At 44.0% G+C, this 20322-nt stretch overlaps 1 long non-coding RNA gene across 3 annotated transcripts; it reads right to left on the reverse strand.

The window, feature by feature from the left end:
* Nucleotides 1–1315: 1315 nt before the first annotated feature.
* On the reverse strand, nucleotides 1316–7827 carry LOC127293880 (uncharacterized). 3 transcript variants are annotated; one of them, XR_011742808.1, is made up of 6 exons: nucleotides 7181–7827; nucleotides 4675–4779; nucleotides 3943–4129; nucleotides 3730–3816; nucleotides 2501–2585; nucleotides 1316–1540 (listed from the first exon to the last, which is right to left on the reverse strand). It is a non-coding gene; the product is annotated as an uncharacterized lncRNA (long non-coding RNA). The 3 variants fall into 3 exon arrangements; XR_011742807.1 differs by lacking the exon at nucleotides 3730–3816 and having other exon boundaries at nucleotides 7204–7827; XR_007846211.2 differs by lacking the exon at nucleotides 3730–3816.
* Nucleotides 7828–20322: the final 12495 nt, after the last annotated feature.

Here is a 20322-nt window from a genome sequence, read left to right on the forward strand (position 1 = left end):
CCGCCTTTGAGAACTTCATGTCCAGCCCGCGCCATGGTCGTAGGGGGTTCCTGCGCATCCTTCATAGCCAACACACCCTAAGTCTTATGGCCATCCGTGCGAGGTCGGGGATCCCCAGCCCCCTTAGGTTAAGCGGTCGGCAAACCCTTGCCCAGTTCACGTGGCAATGACTTCCATTGGCCTCTGCCTGGCCCACCCAGAGGAACCCTCGCAGGATCTTGTTGATCTGTTTGAAGGTCTTTTTCTTCAGAGCCAGTACCATTAGCTGGTGCAGCGGGATCGCCGCGAGCACAGCTCGGATCAGCGCCAAACGTCGGGCTTGCGGCATCATGGATGCCCGCCATGTCGGTAGTTTGTCAGCTAGCCTGTCCAAAAGCGGTTGGAAAGTCTTGGACGCCTAGTAGACAGGGGAATACCCAGGTACTTCACCGGAAAAGGCGCTAGCTGGCACTCCATGTGCTCCGTAGCAGCCACATCTTCCTCATCCGAACAGGCAATAGGGGACACCGAGCACTTAGCGAAGTTGGTGCGTAGGCCAAAAGATCCAAGATGCCGCGGACCGCACTCAACTCTGCCTCGTCCGGGTGACAGAAGATCACCACAGCATCCGCATATAGCGACACATAGGTCGCCAGATCTCGCCGCGCCAACCATCGCAGCATACCCAGCTCAAGCTGCCTTGACGAGCATCTTGTTGAGCGAGTTCATCACTAGGACAAATAAGGATGGCGACAGGAATCCTCTCGAATCTCCAGCACTATATACTTGGAGGAAATTCGTATCACGGACGCTATACGCACTGCGTCAGGTACCCAGATTGCCGGCACAAAAAAGTGCCGGCAAAAAAATTTCAAGGCACAAAAAAAGTGCTGCATTTATTCCAGTCGAGGTAGGTTTTTGCCGGCATTTTTTAAAAAGTGCCGCTAATTGTATTTTAAGGCACTTCCAAAAATACCGCTAGTTAGTGTTGCCGGCACTTTTGAAAGATGCCATGGAATCTTTTTTATGGCACTTTCCGAAAATGCCATAGAATCTTTTTGCCGGCACTTTTCGAAAAATGTCACGAAATCTTTTTACTGGCACTTTTAAAAATGCCATTGAATCTTTTTGGTGGCACTTTTCAAGATGCCATAAAAAAATTGACTACACTTTTCAATGATGCCTTATATTACATTTGAAGGCTGTTTTCAACAATGCTTTTGATTATGTTTACATGCACTATTCAAAACAAAGCAATAATCACAATACTTGCACAAATATATGCAGTTATCATATTGCCTGGTAGTTTAATCAAACACAGTAACATGATCATGCATTAAAATTGTAGCCAGGCATCTAAATTATAGGATATGGAACCAACATTTGCAAGTAGCATCTAAATTACAAAATCATTACATGATCTTTAACCAGCAGCTCGTCCCCAACCTCGCCGGCGAGGTCTCCTCTCCCAGCAGAGCATCTCGCCGTGATCTCCGGCAAGCACCACCACGGCAACCTCTGGTCTCTCCAACGGCATTCTTCGACCTCAACTGCATTCCACCTGAAGAAGAGAAGGATCAGAATCATCAAGCATGCACATATCCTACTTTACTGCAAATATTCAAAACAGTGCCCATATCTCATCACTAAATGCGCCGGGGGCAACTCAGTGTGTGCTGTGAGTATGGCTGAGTAGTACTCCCATATGGCATGCCCAACCGGTCAAACTGAAGTATCAAGTCACAATGACCTTTAAAAGTAACTTTTCTATTGGGCTTACAACTTTAATATTCTACTTAATTATTATGAACAGCCTTCACAAAATAAGGTCTACCACTTGTCATTATATCGCAAAAATGACCATGAGGGAAATATGGGTACTCTTACATATGTGCAGATGGCAAAAGAGATTAGTCATAAGTTATTATTAATAGTAGCTAAATGGAATTTTATCAAAGGTTGCATGTGCTTTCTGTCAGATTTTGATGCCTTGCTTTACTTCCTACGGAAAATAGAAGGTTATCCCATATATAAATAATATGATGCAGCCATATACCAATTGGCAGCTTGGAAAAATAACTTGGGTGATGTGGAATTGTTATCATCAGCCCGGTATGACTTGGCAGCATGTTCAATAACCTGACAAAGTGCACTTCACAAACTGGAGTATAGAAAGCACATAAATAGTGTATAATCATTGGCACACCTCACCAATTGGAAGACAGGGGTACTGAAACATAATTGTCTAAGATAGATCTTTAAAGATAAAAGCATTGCCTGACCATACTGAATTAGACTATTTCTAGATAACCAAGAAAACATGAAACAAATACATATGGTAGAGCATAGATGGAAGATTGTTACACGTGGGCACAACAACAATTCTATTATAGATCCACTTACCACTATATTCAGAGTAAGAAAAGGGAAACACAAATTATCTTTAGAATATGCAAGGCATACAAAATATAGAAGTGCAATGAAAGAAGGCAAGGGAAGCTAAAGGATCATCCGTGCTTACCACTCGCACTGCATCTACAGCAGAAAATGTAACACTCAATCTGCTGAGCCTCTTGGTGCACAGACAACTTCCCTTTCTCCATTAACTGTAGTAAAGGAAGCATAGGCTAAAAATTATATTGAGAAAATAAATGTAAGGGGTGATGAATTTCTATTAAATTTAAAATCCAGTGCATGCCTACAGAGCTAAAACACACAAGCACAATCTTGCGCATAAATATTCACTTGACCCAGCAAGAGGAATCAATTATATACTCCAGCCTAGTACGATCATTTTGTACAGATGCCTTACTGCAAAATAAATATATCTTGCTGGGTATAGCTATCTAGATAAAGAAAGATGAAACCTAACTGTGTATAGACATCGTCAGGATGTGAGAAGGTACTTTCTGAAGCGTTCAGTTGTCCCAACCAAAACCCTATCTCTTTGGTTGTGACCAAACCTAATAAGTACAGATGCATCAGACTATATTTTGGGTGTCCAAACTGCGGATACAGGCCACACCCGCACACGAGAGAAACAGAGGGATGTTCCCGATTGTTAAGCTTATTTTCAGTAGCAAGGACCATAACATTTTATTTAAGGGAGTGCCTATACAACAACCGTCTGTTTTACAATTCAGTAACAGGCACTTTTCCTAAACCAATCAGAATGTGATAACTGTACTACTAAAAAATCCGTTAAAAATAATGCAATTAACCAAAAAGGTGTCTGTTTTCAGTGGCAGAAAACAGACAGATTTTCTTTAGTATAGATCAGTTTGCGATTCTCACTTTTGAGTCCACGTTGAGTTACAATGGCTCACTGTCTCAACCCACGTTAAGGTACAATGGCTCACTCTCTCAGCCCACATTGACTTACAGCGGTGTAAGCCCAAGTCATGTGTCCTGAATCCTGATGCCCAGAACATGCACGACCCACAGAACTGGAACATGGAACACCTGGAAGCCCATAACACCAGTGGCGGGCACAAGTGTATTCATGTGTATTCAAGTGAATACCCATTATTTTCGTCCAAGAAAATTCACATAGTATTCAGCATGCCTAACTGAACCAATCTAGCTATTCTCCTTACACATAGCATCTCCAGTGAACCTACTATCCCTATAATAGCACTAGATTGATCCCGTGATGGTCTGGTGAACTCTCAGCAGTCTAGCTCGAAACTTGCACCAGCGATGCAACGAGGATGAGGCGGTAATCGATTTTGTTGTCCTAAATTTGCATACCCACTGTATGTATCCTGTGCCCGCCCATGCATAACACCGAGCTCAACCACCCCTTCCACGGAAAAACTGCCACCAGGTTGTTTCTTTCTGGAAGATCAGGATGGATAACTCCCACAACAACAACAAAAATGGAGGGAAAAGATGGGGAAGAATCAGATCTAGGACTTCAAGCACCAAAGGAGAAGGACAAACAGGTTTTGGAAGAAAACTTACTTCAATTTGGAGATTCTCTGTGGTTCAAGATATGCTCCTGAATTCCCTGTGATGCCAAAACATGAATTTTGTTCTGTCAAATTCAAAACGACTAGCAGATGAAAACTGAGATGAGGGCTGGAGTTAGACACCTGTATTAAGACCTCCTTTTCTATACTCTTGTTTAGCTGTACTTTCCTGGAACACACTACATGTAAACCATCCAAACAATCAACAAAAAATAAGTGCAAATACTGAACTAAAACAAGAACAAAACCCACTCTTTGATACTAATATTATTGGTAAAAGTAAAGTTCAGCAAATATAATATGAAGAAACCAATCTAACTAGCATTTAATACATTGGTGCATGAAGCTGTTTCGTGTTGTACCATACTACCATATGAATCATGAAGTTTAGGAATGGGACAAACTGATGTTCTGGAGGGTCACTAGATAACGTGATTTGTCATGTACAATTTTGCAAATTGTGTCATATTCTCGGTGGAAGGAGTGACCTACCAAATACAACATTCAGCCTTGAACAACAGAACATATACAGGGAGAGAAATAGAACATAAGTGGACTACAGGTGTACGGTGATCAATGCCACTACTAATAACAACAGAAGAAACACGAGAAAAATTTAAAGAGAGGGAAATCTAAGAACACAAAGTGCTTATGTAAAATAACCTACATGACAAACTCTTCTAGAAAAAGTAAACTAAAAATTGATGAACCGAGTAACACTTACCAGATTTGGTAGTGACCGCGGGTTCGGGAGCTGCTACAAATTTCCGTTGTGGGGCAAGTTGCTTCTCAAGATTTATTCATCTGTGTTCCCTTACAAGTTTTGTGCCTGACCACAAGAAAGCCGAAAATAAATCTTAAAGATTTGCTACAAAAATATCTAAGCACTACCCAGATGAAGGAGTGGCTACTTATAAGACGTACAGTGGTAGGATTTTTCATTATAACGACCACCAGTGTGGAGCAATACTACCTGGGTTTTGGGTAAGTGTAAATCCCTAAGACTATACATTAAGTATGGTTGTTCAGTTCACTAATTGACTATACAGAACTGAATCTAATCAAAAGTACACAGAACTGAAGCCACTCATACTTGACGTAACTGAAAACTTAAGCGACACAATGAAAATGAAAGCCACGCGAAACTAAATAACTGAAGATTAATAAAGCTGGGAGAACAAACAATTATAATAGAACCCGCGGGCAGATAAAAGTGAACCAAGGCTAAGAAGAGGAATGCGCATATACTAAATATGACCACATCTTATAAATGCATTTAACAAGAAATGATCACTGATAAATAAAATGTTGAGTATCTGAGAAACTGAAAGACTGCAAATGATGAATACTAAGGTCATTAACTCATTATATAGAAAAGAATACTTAGGATGACTAAAAACTGAAGATTACTTAACACTGAGGAAATATTTCCTAAACTGAGGCAAGAACTGAAGAAGAACAGTGAAATTGTTGGAAACTGAAACTCAGACTCAGACTGAAAGACGAACGACTGAAATACTAAAAAGGAGAAAATGATGACATAATTTGAGGAATGAAGACAGAGGAATAAGATAAACACGGAGATTGAATAATAAAGGATGACAAAACTGAACCATCACCGACAACAAAGTAAAATTATTGAACAATGAAAAACTGAGCTAATAAAATGGGTCAAGATGTTGAAAAGCTGAGGAAATGAAAATAAGATGCTGAGTAAATGAGAAACTAAAAAAAGGAAGAAATGAACAAACATAATCTACCAAGGAATAAAAGAGGAAAGGAAAGGAGAAGTAATTATTTTGAAATTGATGACTGAAGGAATTATGGACAGGAAAATGGAGGACAGTTTTCAAAGCAAACTGAAATACTGAAATAATAGTGAAACTGAAATACTGAAAGAAAGAAAAACCTGATATAAGACTGGGAGAAGAAAATTAGGAGGAATAAAGACATATGGTATGAAATATTGAAGACTGAAGAAAGGTGAGTAAGAAATAAAAGCTACTGTACCTAATACTTGGACAGTCAGTGGATAAAGCAACGATATATGGGCTGCAACACAGGTATCAGAACTTGTCAATCGTACCAGTATTAGGAGCACCTAATCTACTTACACACAACATCCTAATCCAGTACACAATAAACTTGTGACCAACTCCAAACCAAAAAGATATCACCTAGTTTCTACTACCACCAAGCTTCTAGGAAATAAATCTAACCCTCTTAATTGATCCAAGGCATTTCTGACACCCTTGGCTCTCCACATGGAGTCTCTGTTCCACCTAAAACAGAACAAAGAATTTATTCTATTTTCGAATTTTAATTTTCTGGAGAAAGTAGTACAAACGTCTGTCATTCGTTAACAATCAACACTCCAGCTGCTCTGGTTGAAACCAAAACCAGGTTACTAGCCCAAAACTCTGAAATAACATTGCACAACTACAGATGATTCAAACTTACACAGCCTATTTTTAAAACTCTCACACATCGAATACTGGAACAGAAGCAACAATAGTGTTGCTGCTGAATAAAAAACAGAATGTTTAATTCTCTACTGGAGGTTACACAACTAAAATAAAATTGGATCTAAGAAACAATACTGGACACAAGCGGTTTACAGAGGACCATACATCTGGCAGCTATCCATACATCTTGTCACTGTATCCTCTACTGATCATACATGCCTGTGGTTTTATAACTCTCGTCTCGTGTTGTGCAGTAGTACTATCACTTCCTATACACATGACAATCGGTGAGCGGGGACAAGAATGGAAAGAAAATTGCAGACCACAACGTTAGATGTGAAATTGCAAGCCATAAACGTCAGACGTGAGCACAAAATCGATTAGGACATCTACACCAATCAACTGAACTACACGACACATGAACAAAAAATATGAATCAAGCAGACTAGGCTTGAAGAGGGTGGAGAAGCTGGATCAGCCATGGCTGGTCGCTGCAGGAAGATTTGGTCCTGCTAGCTAAAGATACATATACAAATCAACAATCAACCCTAACATCTGGCTAGCTAACGGCCAAAAATTCGAGCAGTACAACAACATACTCATCCCTAACTCCACATACGAAGCATCAACATCATCTGATGCGGCTCCAAACAATCACAAACGGTGAAAAATAGGCACAGGATAGGCAAAATCTCACGCGACCTCCGACAACAGACATAATAAGAGATCAGATAAGATAAGAAGAAAGGAGGACGGGAGAATAACCATCTCTCCGGCGGAGCACATGCCTTCCTTTCGAGTTGAATCGCCGACCTCTTCCCCGTTGGAAGGAGAAGGGTGTGAGCAGCAACTCTCCCCATCGCCGCTAGAGCAAGCTGTGGCGTCGCCACTCCGTGTCGGCTCTCTCCCCGACTCGAGCAATACAGCCCCCTCCGACAATGGCCGACCAGGATGCGGCGTCGCTACAGACGCCGGCCAAGCAGGTTGCGGGCGCGTACCGCGTGGATGGAGGAGGAGACGGAGGTGGCGGCGGCGTAGTCGGATTCGTCGGAGAGGTCGTGCGGCGCCGGCGAGCGCGGGTGCCACGCCGCCTCGGCGTCTGCTGCTGCCGCTTCGCCACGCATCGGCCGACGACGGATTCTGGGGAGGAGGACGTCGTGCGAGGGCTCGGAGGAGCGGCGTCGCGGTACCGTGGCGGCGACAGCGACGAACCCGATGGCTAGGGTTAGGCGCAGCGTCGCGCTCAGGGGCGGAAAGGCGGGGTGCGGGTAGGGATCCAGTGGAGGGCACCAAGAAGAAGCTCGCTCAGTGCGTGGAGGCGGTGGCGGATGCGGCCTGCGTTGGACTGCACGTCGGCGAGGGGCGGCGGCGCATTGGGGAACCGAGGACACGAGAGAGAGAGCGGTAGGTGCGGAAGAAAGGGAGGAGATTCATTTTTTGTTCCGGTCGGGCAGGAAAACGGTTCAATCAGGAGGTGCAGCGCAGTGGCACTTGAACGTAGATAGCATGACAAATAGGGATATATAGATATACCTCTTCGGCCAAATCTCGGGAAGCTGCGGGAAGCTGGGTACCCCCAGCTTCTTCCAATCGTGAAGGAATCGGTTAAGCTGGCTGCCACGAGAAACGGCTCAAATTCGAATTCTTTTCAGCTTAAGCTTATTTTCACAGCTAAGCCGTTGAGAAGCCTCAAAAGAACTGGGCACAGTTGGTTTGTTTGCATTTTACATTTAGACCCTTTAGTTTTTTTGGGGAGGGCTGGGAATGCCAGGATTGCCGGCAGTTTTACCAAATGCCAGTATACATCAATATTAATGGCTCTTTTGAAAAACTGCCACGAAAAATAGCAGCACTTTGGTAAGATGCCAGTAATAAGCAATATTACAGGCATTTTTTGAGAAACTGCCGCGAAAAAAAACACCGGCACTTTGGTAAAATACCGATAATAATCTAACATTAACGGCACTTTCTAAAAATGCCACAAATTAGATGGTAATTTAAGGCACTTATTAGAAAGTGCCACTAATCACTATTATTAGCGGCATATTTTAAAGTGCCACTAAAAAAAGTGCCGGCAATACCGGTACGTGAGGTAGTGACGCTTGGAGGAAATTCGTATCACGGAAATACTCCATCGACAGGAGGCCGTGCTGGTCGAGAGGAGCGAGATCAGAGGTCAGGTTGAAGTGCTCGGATCTGCCACATGGGCTTCTCCCGCCTCTCTCTGTCTTTCAGGGTGGGGAAGGGCGGCCTACATCGACGGCGACATGCGCAGGCGACTGGGGGCGTCCGATGTGCAGCGCAAAGATGTGGCACCGGCGCGTTCTAGCGGCAAGATCCCCCTGCAACTAAACATAGCTCCAACCTGTTGTTCGTTCGGGGGGATTTGTACTTCAGTAGTCGAATAGCCAAGGTCCTGCTGTCCGTGACTCCACCATCCTAGAGCATTGCAATTGGAGTGATAGATTTTGTTTTATTTCTGCATCTCCGGGGATAAAAAGAAAATCTTAATGCTTACTCTATTCGTCTTCACGCCCTCTTGAATATGCGTGTTAATTCATGGCAGGCTCCGTGGGTTACAGAAAAAGAAATTTGATGACAGGAACAGTTAGAGCATCTCCAACAGGCGCTCTATCCAGTGTTATATCCAAAAAAATAACTGGTTTAACGCATGGGCGTAAATTGATGCTCCAACAGGTGAATCAACCGCCGCTGTAAAATAGAACTTGGGGCAAAACCGCTATGCCGTGCACTATATCTACCGCGCCGGAAAAGCGCGCGGTATAAGTCGCACGCAGAAAAAAGTACCCATTTTTACAGCTCCAAAATTTAGAGCTTCTGTTGGAGGTAAATATGGACTCACGCGCAAAATATGGATGGAGCGGGCTGCAAAGTGCTTTTACAGCGCCAAAATTTAGCGCTGCTATTGGAGATGCTATTAGTATGTTTCCTAGAATCAGTCTTTTTTTTAAAAAAAAACTGCAAGAATTGCACTTATTATGTCTGTTGTTCAGCTATTCTAATGGTTCTTTTTGGCCTCTATCAATGCAGTTCAGTTCGAGTTTAAATAAATCCAAATGTTGTGTCAAAGGTATCTGAGTAGGTGATCGGTGGAGTTACACTTAATCCTGGTTCCTCACTATTTTTTTCTCAAATTTACAATGCAATTCGCAAGCAGCTATTTCATATGTTGGGGCAAAGTGAACTGAAAAGTACACGTTAACATTATACTCCTAAAAAGGACTACATCTCGGAGAAGTATTCACTTTTATGATTTCGGATTCTCTATTATCCTAGCCCACTTCATTTTCCCGCAGGGTGCTTATTGCAGATGGTGCCGTCAAATGCTTCTAAAGCTGTTCAACATCATGCTTTGCTACCTACTGTGTGCAATGATGTGTATATATGCATCCAATAAACATAAAAATTCTTACAATTCATTTTGAAAAATGTTACACCAAGTAACAATTAACTTCTTTTCAAGGGCACACATGTCTGTTGGAAACATTCTACTTATAAAAGGGCTTGGGGCAATAAACTACGAGGCATTTTATGCTTTTTTCACGTAGCAGCTCACGGGCGTGTGCATCGTCATAATACAGAAGTCGAGGTATACCCCTATTTCGAAAAAAAAAAGCAGCGCACATGTGTTGTGCTAGTACTAGTATAATATACACAGCAATGATGGACATCTCTGAACCATGAAACAAACTTGCACTGAACAGCTTAAGCAACCGTACATTGCCGCCGTTTTACATATCAATCTGCCTTTTCTCCAAAATGATACTCTGTCGAATTTACTGATATCATTTATCTTGTTAGCGAGGCAGCAGCGGATCGAAGCCGAAGGTCGGCGCCAAAGAGACAAACCAGTTGACGAGGCCGACTAGCAAGGGCGGCGTCGTCACCGGCTGCTCCAGCTTCGTGGGCACCGGCATCATCGAGGTGTACACCGGCGCCACGGCCTCCGTGCACCGGTGGTACGCGTTGATATCTTGATGGTAAGCCTGGGCACCGGCGGGCTCGACGAGGGGGCTCACGGGCTCCAGAGGCGCGAAACGCGGCCACGGGTCGTCGTGGGCCGGGAGCGGAGGCGGCAGGGTGATCGCCGGCGGCGGGAATCTCGCCGGACTGTCCCTAGTCCCGTACATGATGACGGATCGCCCGGCTCTTGAATTGTCGATTTTGGATTGCTGTTGCGTGCTTCAGCAAGTTCAGGCACGTATCTGCTATAAGAGGACAGTCATAGATCAAGTATATTCCCGAGTCATATTGGGATTTCTCGGTAGGTACTCATATCGGATTGATATAGAAATTTGTATTGGGATTCATCAGTTTGTTCTTCTTGTGTTTGGGCAACTACCCGGATCAGTTGGTTCATCAGAGCCGGATTAGGATTTTGTTCAGATCTCGATTAACATTCGTACCGGACATACCAGGATTAGAGAAACAAACACTCGTCGAGTTTGCCTCTTGACTCTTGAGACTGCATAATGGAAAAGATAAACAAGCACTCGTCGTCATCAGTTTGTTCAGATCTCGATTAACATTAGTTCTGCAAATCCCATCTCTCTTTTCTAACTAAATCCGGCACCCCCATCTGATCATCATGGTGCCAAATTTCGAACCTATATACATGAATGAATTAACCTATGATATCTATATCTATACTCCTATATAGTGTACGAGTTTTGAAATTTTGAATCGTGAGCACAAGAAGTAATTTCAGCCGTTGATTAGTGCCTATCCTACGTTCCAGATGGAAGGGATTCGTGTCTACAGTGCTTAGCGAGTATTCTGGAGAAATCGAGTATCGACAGCAGCGACCGAATTGGGCCATGGGCCGCTCAAGTTTTCTGCCAAAACGAAATTTTAGTTATAGCATACAAGCTCCAGCCCTTCAGCACACAGCGGCCGTGGGGATGGGGGTGCCGCGCTAGGTCTAGCGATTCAGAGAATTGGGAGGATATGTGGAGCGCACAGGAGGCAGCAGCGCCGGGCCGCAGCCCGTAGCCAAAGCATCCCCACAGCTGCAGTGTGTATGTAGGGCCACAACGCATGAGGCACGGCGCGCCGGCCGGAGTTTCAACGCCTCTTCTATTTCCCAACGAATGATGTTTCTTTGTTCCCGCAATTTTTTTGGTAGCAATACGATTGGACGAACGATTGTTTACTAAATTTGTTCTTTAATTTTGCAAATTGTTTACTTCAGCACTAGCAAATGATACTTCACCCTTGTTGTGATTGGAACAGCAGAACCACGATGAGATCAATAGACAAATGAACTGGTTAATTTTTAAGGTTTCAGGACAATTTTTTGTTTCTTCTAGACTGGCTCGTCTATGGATTTTTGTCAAGCTCTGCCACCGTTGTAGCGCTTCGCGCGTGCCCCGATTCTTCATTTGTAAATACTAACTCCTAACCTCCTGTTGGATATGCACGTAGAGAAGAGACATGCTCACAAAGCTTCACCTATAAAGAAGGACGACGCCTGGTCGCAGATGTCCATCTTTTAACTCAATCTTGGCTTGGCCAAATGTGAGGAAAGTATAGAGGATTGAGACGATTAAACGTGAGCACCTTGAGGGAGAAGTTCTTAGCAGTTACAAGAAGCAGCTAGAAGCTTGAGTAAGACCAGTAGGTGTGGTAAGGTGATGTTGTTCATCAGTCGCAAATGCTTCACTTTATTTTGTGTGGCCAAACATCATACTAAGTTCACACAATATAGGTAGACTTTGACAGTACATTCGTTTGTCTCCTTGTGATTAGAGTTTAATCATTGCCCTCCCTGTGTATTGTAATGTTTATAATTTGATGTAAGTGTATATGTTTTCTGTGGTTTGGATCCTACAAAACGTGTTCTTCTTTGAAGAAGAAACGTGACTAGAGAGAATTCCTTCTGGTAAACATAATTTACATTGCGTGGAAATGAATTGTTTAATTACATATGAAACAAAATCTTCAAAATAAGATGGTTTATTTAATTTATTTCTTAAGGGACCGTGTATTTTTTCGAGATGCATTTGCAGAACTGACGTGCTGTGCACGTACCGACGTACTAGTCAAATATAGTTTGTAATCAACACGAACAGAAGTAGAAAACTGATATAGCAGCAACTAATAATCTCATCCCTGACCAGACGAGGGTGATATAGCAATTGAAGACCTGTGCCGGTGGTAGGCGCACACCTGCAACAAGCTATTTTCGTGGTGCATGCAGATGAAACCCCACCTGGCTTCCTTACCGGTATTGAGCAAGCTGAGCTCATTGGTGGAGACTGAAAGAATAAATCCCAAAGAGCACAGCAGCGCGCCGCTTCGCAAACCGTTGCAGCCAACCATCATGGTCAACCCATATCGGCAGCTCCGATGGCCGCTACGCATCAACTCATGAAGAACGATTATTCATAGCCGAGAGCAGTTTAAACCTGAGGCAACCGATACACTTTGTGAGGCTACTGGTTTCCTCCATTATCTCATAACTCCAATACAACCACAATTTTCTCCACAAAGATTGCTAAATAGATGATACAAATACAACAGTGCATGCCAAGAGATCTGGAGTGCTTACATACATATATGGCGATTGGTGCAATAAGGCCACGGACCTGTGATGAATTCCTCACGCATTTCGTTCTTTCCTCAGACAGTCAGACTGTCATACATTTTTTTCACATTTTTCTGTACGACGATCAGCATTAACTAGTTGATGCACGCACTTTCACCTATATTGATATTTTTCTGGGAGGAAGGTTAATCCTCTTTATGTCTTGTTTACTTCTAGTGTATGTATTCAACCTTCCAATTGAATTAAAGTGGGAATACCAAAACTGAGATGGAAAGGAAATTTCTACCAATTCCTATTCTGTTGCTTGGCTGTGCATGGTAATTTTTGTTGGAATGAAAGGCTGGCATCCAATTTTAAATCATGTTTCGATGTACAAACTCTAGAATTGTTTGTTTTGTTCAGTTCGGACATTATAAAGTTGTCCACGTGTATTAAAATAGCTATTCAAAGGGTGTCTTCTGGATTAGCATCGGACATCACAATATCCTATCCATTCCTTGATTTCACTAGGGTTATATCCGCCCCCTCCCTCCCCACCACCCACCCCTCGAATGGCCCCTGAAAGCCTATTTTTGGTGGAGGCCCAAAATTTGGCTCGCACCAGCTGATGATCGCCACAGACGGCGCCAATTGACGAGGGAACTCCTCGGTAATGTTGCAGGCTAACACGAGACATCAGATACCAAACAAACGGGGAGAGAGATTTATCCAGATTCGGGGCCCTCGATGAGGTAAAACTCTTACTTCCTGCTTGTCTGATCTTGATTTACCGAGTAACACATGTTACAATGGGGTAACCGATAGACTACTGCGGTCGACTCGCCGGGAGGCAAGGTGTAACATCCCAAGTTTCAACAATATAAAATAAGAAAGACAAATTCCCCAAACTCAAAATTTGCAATTAACAAAAACTTTTTCTATGCATATAGTGCCACATATAGTTTCATGCATGTGAGTGATTTTCTTTTGTGCAATTGCCATGATGAGTGTTAGTATGATGATCAATTGCTATTAAACCCTAAACTAAGATCACCTAACCCTAAAATGGGAAGAATAAAAGAAAATGAGAAAAACCCATATCTCACTCACATACACATTAGGCCAAATTGCAAATCTTCATCTAAGGCCATAATTGCTTGCTCTCTTGCTTGTAGAATACTAAGATATGATAAACAAACACAATTGTATCAAAGAATCAAGAATCAAAACCAAGGAAATCTCAAATTCTTCACACATATGATAATGGTCACTTGTCACCAAAATATTTTCTTCACCACTTTACCCCTCTGGTTTTCTCTATTCTTAAACTAAACTTGGTCAACCAAAGCCATGTCATCCAAGACCATGTCAAGGTGAGTAACTTTCATGTTGACCACCATGGCTAGAGTTGACTAGGTTGACCAGTATGAATGTGACAAGTAGTGATGTTGAAACAAAGAGAAGATCATCTCACTTTTGCCATTTTGCAAAACAACTCCAAATTGAACAAAACCACCACCAATCTAACACATTAATTATATAAATGAGATTCACCAAAAAGAAAACCAAAATTCAACCAAAATGTTCATGCGGCCATTTGACCGAACACTTGGCAGGCATAGTTTCACTTTTGTGTTACATGCTATTATCCATCGGTTCTTGGCCTAAACCCCTTTGCTACTGAGATGATAAGTGCCTCTCTATGATCCCTGCCTCTAGCCCAGTACTTGCCTTGGTTGATTAAAGCAGAAAAGTGAGAGGAATCACACCATGCCATGCTGAAAGATCGAGATGTCGCCTAGAGGGGGGGGGGGGGTGAATAGGCAATTACAAACTCTTGCGGATTTGTCTTGTAAGAATGCGGAATTAAACTATCGTTTAGTTTACAAGCACAAACCCTAAATATGCTAAGCTCAACTAAGTGTAACAATAGCAACTAGAGCTAAGCAAGATAGGCACAAGATATATGTAGCACAAGTGATAGCAAGATATATGTACTTCAAGCACGATGGCTATCACAAGGAAAGAGAGCTCGGGTATAGAAATAACCGAGGCACGCGGAGACGAGGATGTATTCCCGTGTTCCCTTGCTTTGCAACAAGGTACGTCACGTTTGGAGGAGTGGAGGTCCCACGAAGGATTCCCCGCGCCACGAAGGCTCACCCTATTCTCCGAACCACACCCACGAAGGATAATGGCCCTTTCCTTATGGTTAGCTTTTCCTCCGCTCCGGAGATGGCAAGCTCCACAACCACTTCACAAGCTCCACGAAGGAGAAGCCCGGGCCTCTTCACAATCTTCTTGAAGAGATCACCGGAGCACCAATCACCAAGCCAACTAGGAGGTCACCCTCCAAGAGTAACAAGCTCACGGTCTCTCACTCGAACAAATCGTGGTGGAGAGCTCAACACTATGCAATGATGCAAAGCAAGAACACCGGAGGTGTTCAAGTCCTTCACACTCAAATCCCACCAAAGCAACGAATGCTAGGATGAGATTGGAGAGGAAGAACAAGGGGGAAAGTCAACCAAAGACTCCAAGATCTAGATCCCAAGAGATTCCCTCACTTAGAGAAGAAATGGTTTGGTGGAAGTGTAGATCTAGATCTCCTCTCTCAAATCCTCAAATATGAGCAAGAATGGTTGGAGGAATCAAGGGGGAGAGCAAGTTCTTCAAATAGCAACAATGGAGGTGAGAGAATGGGAAGAACTAGTTGCTCAAGGTGGAAGGAGGGGCTATTTATAGCTAGGGAGCAAATATAACTGTTGGGGGAAAAACCAGAGAAAGAGACAAGAAAAACGGGCAGAAAAGTCGGCCCAGCCGGCCTGGCAGCCGGCTGACCGGATCTGTGGCCGGACTGGCCGGTCTGGGATCCGGCCCAGCCGGACCAGCAGCCGGGCGGGAGCAGCCCGCGCAGCAGGCGACGGATAGGAGAGGAGCGCGTGCGGGCGCGTGGGCGCGTGGGCCATGCGGGGCGGAGGCGGCCCAGTGGGCGCCCGGTCGGGCCGGAGGAGGCGCCGGGCAGGCCGGAGCCGGACCGGGCCCAAGGCCGGTCACAGAGCCGGCGGGGAGCGGCAGGCCGAGGCGGCCCGGTGCGGGATCCGGTCGGGCCGGGGAGGTGGCCGGGCCAGGCCGGCGCGTGGGCCGGTGGCCGCCCGGTCGACCGGGTGGGCCGGCATGCGGTCCGACAGGCCGGGCGGCAACCGGCCGCCTCCCCCTTTTTTCTTTTTCTTTTTCTTTTTCTCTTTTACCTTTTCTTTAATAACTATTGCTCCCGAACTCCGATTAACATGAAACCAATTTTGTTGGAAAGATAACGACGAAATATGGAGACTCCTCACAGAACATTTTAGATGATTTTAGAGAGGGAGTCTCCCACCGTCAAGAAACGGTGAAGACGTCCAAACTCGAAAACGCAATAGAAGATGCATGCGGATTCCGTTTTCGATGAACTTGGGCTTGTTGTAAAGCTAGCAACAAGCTCAAGAACCTCACACAGAGAAACACCAAGAAGCAATAAGGATATGCAAAGTATGCAAAGGATTGAGCTCCCTAAGACGATGTGATCAAGTTACTTAACCGAAAGCCCCTCTTAATAGTGCGGCTATCTATCCTATAATCCGGTCTCCCAACATCCACCTTGAGACCGGTAAAAGGAAAACCTAGCAAGTCCATACCTTTGCCTTGCGCATCCCGCTTGATCTTGATGATAACTCTTCAAGCTTCACTCAAGCCGGAATGCCTCACTTGATCAATGTTGCTTCGTGAAGACTCACAAATACTCTCCCATACACTATGATGGGAAAGCCCCATTGATGCACATCTTCACATGTCCATTATCACCAAATGGACGGCAAGCTTCAAGCATGTGATTCACTCAAGATGCTCATCTTGAACTTGCCCAACTCAACCTTGTATCTTCTCATACTCACATAAGATAGAGCATGGCTAATATTGAGTTCCACATAAGAACTCCATCTTCATTTCTTCTTCTTGATCATATCACATATATATCTTCATACCGATGATCTTGATGCCAATACACAAGGTATACCTTTATCTTCATGGCATCCATACTTGAATCCAACACATGGAGAGCAAGTAGTACCTATGGAATATTCCTTCATATAAACTCAATGAAAACATTAGTCCATAAGGGTTGTCATTAATTACCAAAACCACACATAGGGGCAATGTACCCTTACACATGCACACCCGGCCACCTTTGGCAGCTCTCCCCCTGGCCACCATCTCAACGTTTCTCCTTGTCCTGGAGCATCTATGCTGCTCAAGGACGCCGATGGTACACGCCCCAGCAACGCCAAGGCTTGGCATTGGCCAGACAAGCCGTGCCCAAAGCGTGCCAGGACGTGCCAGCCCACGCGGTGACCGCGCTCTGGCCGCGCCAGGACGCCAAGCGCTCGAGCACCTCCGTCCTCCTCTGCGCCAGCTACGCCTGCGTCGAGCATCGCCTCCCCGCCCTCTACACGCTAGACAAGCGCCGAGGCCTGCCCCTGCTCCGTCGCCGTCGTCCTCATCACCTTTCGGCCGCACGCCCCGTCACAGACATTGGATGCGCTCGAGCCATCCTTTCACGCTTTGGCCGCGCCAGCTACAAGTTGAGCATCGCCAGGACGAGAGCTAGCCCTAGCAGTCCTTCACTTGCCCTTTGGATCGCCACAAGAGCCACGCCATGGCCGCTCCTCCACAGCACACTCGGCCACCTCCCTCCCGCTATAAATAGAGCACCTCAGCCCTCCCTCTCTACACACAACTCATTCTCCTCTCCTCACTGAGCATTCTCCCCCAATCAATTTCACCTTCCATCGCCGGAGTTGCTCGAATCGCGAGCTCGAAGCCGCCGGAGCCCGCGGAAGCCCTGCATCGCCTGGAGCCTCGCCGAGCTCCGCCGCTGTACCAGGCGCTTCCTCATCGACGTCCACTTCCCCGAGCAGCTTGCCCACCACCTGCAACGGCCTGGTACTCCCTCCCACCCCCTAGGCTCGCCGCCAGGGAGCTCGTCGCTCGTCGGAGATGACGACGCTCACACGCCGTCGATTTCCGTTCTAATCCTACGGCTTAGATCCCACATACCGTTTCGCTGTTTTAAAACCCACTGACGGGTGGCCCCCACCTCGTCAGGGCAGCCCAGTGGCACCCGTTGCTTGTTGGGCTGCGCAGTGTTTGGAAATTCTGTTTCGGCCCAGTAGTGTTTCCCGCCCAAGCCCACGATTTCAAAAATGGATTTAATCATATTTCAAATGTGCTGCAGATACTTTAGTAAATTTTGAATAGTTTGAAATCTACCAAACCGAATTTGGTAAACTTTATACCGTTGGAAAGCCCATGAAATTATCTAACAATTGCCACTGGTCCCACCTCCAAATTCAAAGTAGAATTAATCTGATAAAAATAACAAGACAGGAACTTTTGTACATTCAAACTTTATTTAAAATTCAACCATAATAGATTTTGAATTGATTCCAACTCTAATAAATCACAAATGATGTCCTCTAATTGATTATGTAATAATATAGACAGGTTGTTTGTATGATCATGGACTAGATCAAATTAATGGCTATGTAGCCAATTCTAGTGCAATTAATCTTGAAATTCAAATTTAACAAATAGTATGAGAGCTACTCTCTCATTTAAATCTTGATCCTAAGTAATATAACCAGGGGGAATGACTTAGGCTAATGAACCTCTGATAATTATTACTTAGAGATTTTAATTCATTTAAATGTTAGTATTAAACTATATGAAGTGTAGCACTTCAATTAAATCATACTCACATATAATAGATATGGAATGTTGACTTTGGTCAACCTATATTTCATACCTGATTATTATATGAAGAGATTAAATCTTAATAAGATGTAATGAGAAGAAATTAATTTCTCTAAGGATCTAAATACCAAATTAAAGAAATAAGAATAATGAGAGGAAATTATTTATCTCTTAAATAAGAATCAATCAAGTAATCCACCATGCCATGTTTGATTGATGATAGGATTAGTGTGTGAACTCTTTTGAGTGTTTTTAGTTTAGTATGTGAGCTTGGTTTAGTATTTATACCTTGTATTCGTATATAGACGCTAGTAACGAGGACTATCAAGAGGAGGAAGCCTACTCCCAAGAAGAAGAGGAGAACTTCGATAACTACTCAGCTCAAGGCAAGCTAACCCTTGCTAAACACAAGTGCTTAGCTCTACAAGAGCAAAGGCACCATCACACTTTATATTATGTCTTTCCTATCCCATGTTTTTACTTTACATTTACTTTTGCTTATTTATTTCAAAGTACTTTTGATTCATGATTCACTTGGTCTAGAGTAGAACAATATTGAAATTAGCTTAGCACAAATCAAAGCTAGATAGCACCCCTCATGAAATAGTTGCTAGTGCTAATCAACTAAAATTGACTACTCTAGATGGGAACATGGTGAAGTGAAATGACTTTGAAAGAATGCAAAGTTGAAGGTGAATATGAACAAGAGAAGATGGTGATTTTTGATAAAAATGATGATTGGGTTTGAATGCGATACCCTTCCAATTATACAAGTACCCCCACAATACCTGATTATGGGTAGGGCTTAACTAGAAACTTGTGTATTTTAGTATGGGTTCTCTCTAAACAAGCATCATAGGGGTTACGCCGAGGCTGCCTCCGTTAAGTTGGAACGATGTTAATATGAGGTGAATGTACGGCCCAAGCCCTGTGCAGTTCCCGGGTTAACTGCGGTTTTCACCGGGAGGCCAAGCTCATGGGAAGAGGTGCTCATACTAGCATACATAAGTGAAAGGTTATGGTTGATGATCCGCGTACTGTGTTACGATGATTCGGGGTTATCCTCGACGGATGTAATCAAAAGTTGTGGCACAAGAGTACAACCTCTGCAGAGTGTTAAACCTATTCGAATAGCCGTGTCCACGGTTACGGACGATTGGAAAGGCCATACTATCTCCGTTATCATAAATTTGATCTTAAAAAGGAATGATGAATTGAAAGGTGATATTGAAGTGAATCAATATGAGTTGTGGGAATGACACTAATGTTCCCACTTGAGTTAGTCTAGCACATGATAAGGCTTTACTAAATGTTTATCAGACTAAAACTTGGCTTTATGCAAATAAACCTAGAGCTTAGCACCCCCTTACTACTTCTAATAAGTAATTACTCTAGTGTTAGTTTGCGAGTACTTTAAAGTACTCATGGCTTTTCCCTGGCTATTCAAATGCCAGACTTTGAAGGAGAGCAACATTATCAGGATGACGGACAGCAGGACGTCTACGATAACTAGGATCGTCTTCTAACGTCAAGCGTTGCCTGTGGAATAGATAGTCCACTACTACTACGC

Source organism: Lolium perenne, chromosome 4, assembly GCF_019359855.2.
Source record: "Lolium perenne isolate Kyuss_39 chromosome 4, Kyuss_2.0, whole genome shotgun sequence".
In the NCBI taxonomy this organism is placed as follows: Eukaryota; Viridiplantae; Streptophyta; class Magnoliopsida; order Poales; family Poaceae; genus Lolium; species Lolium perenne.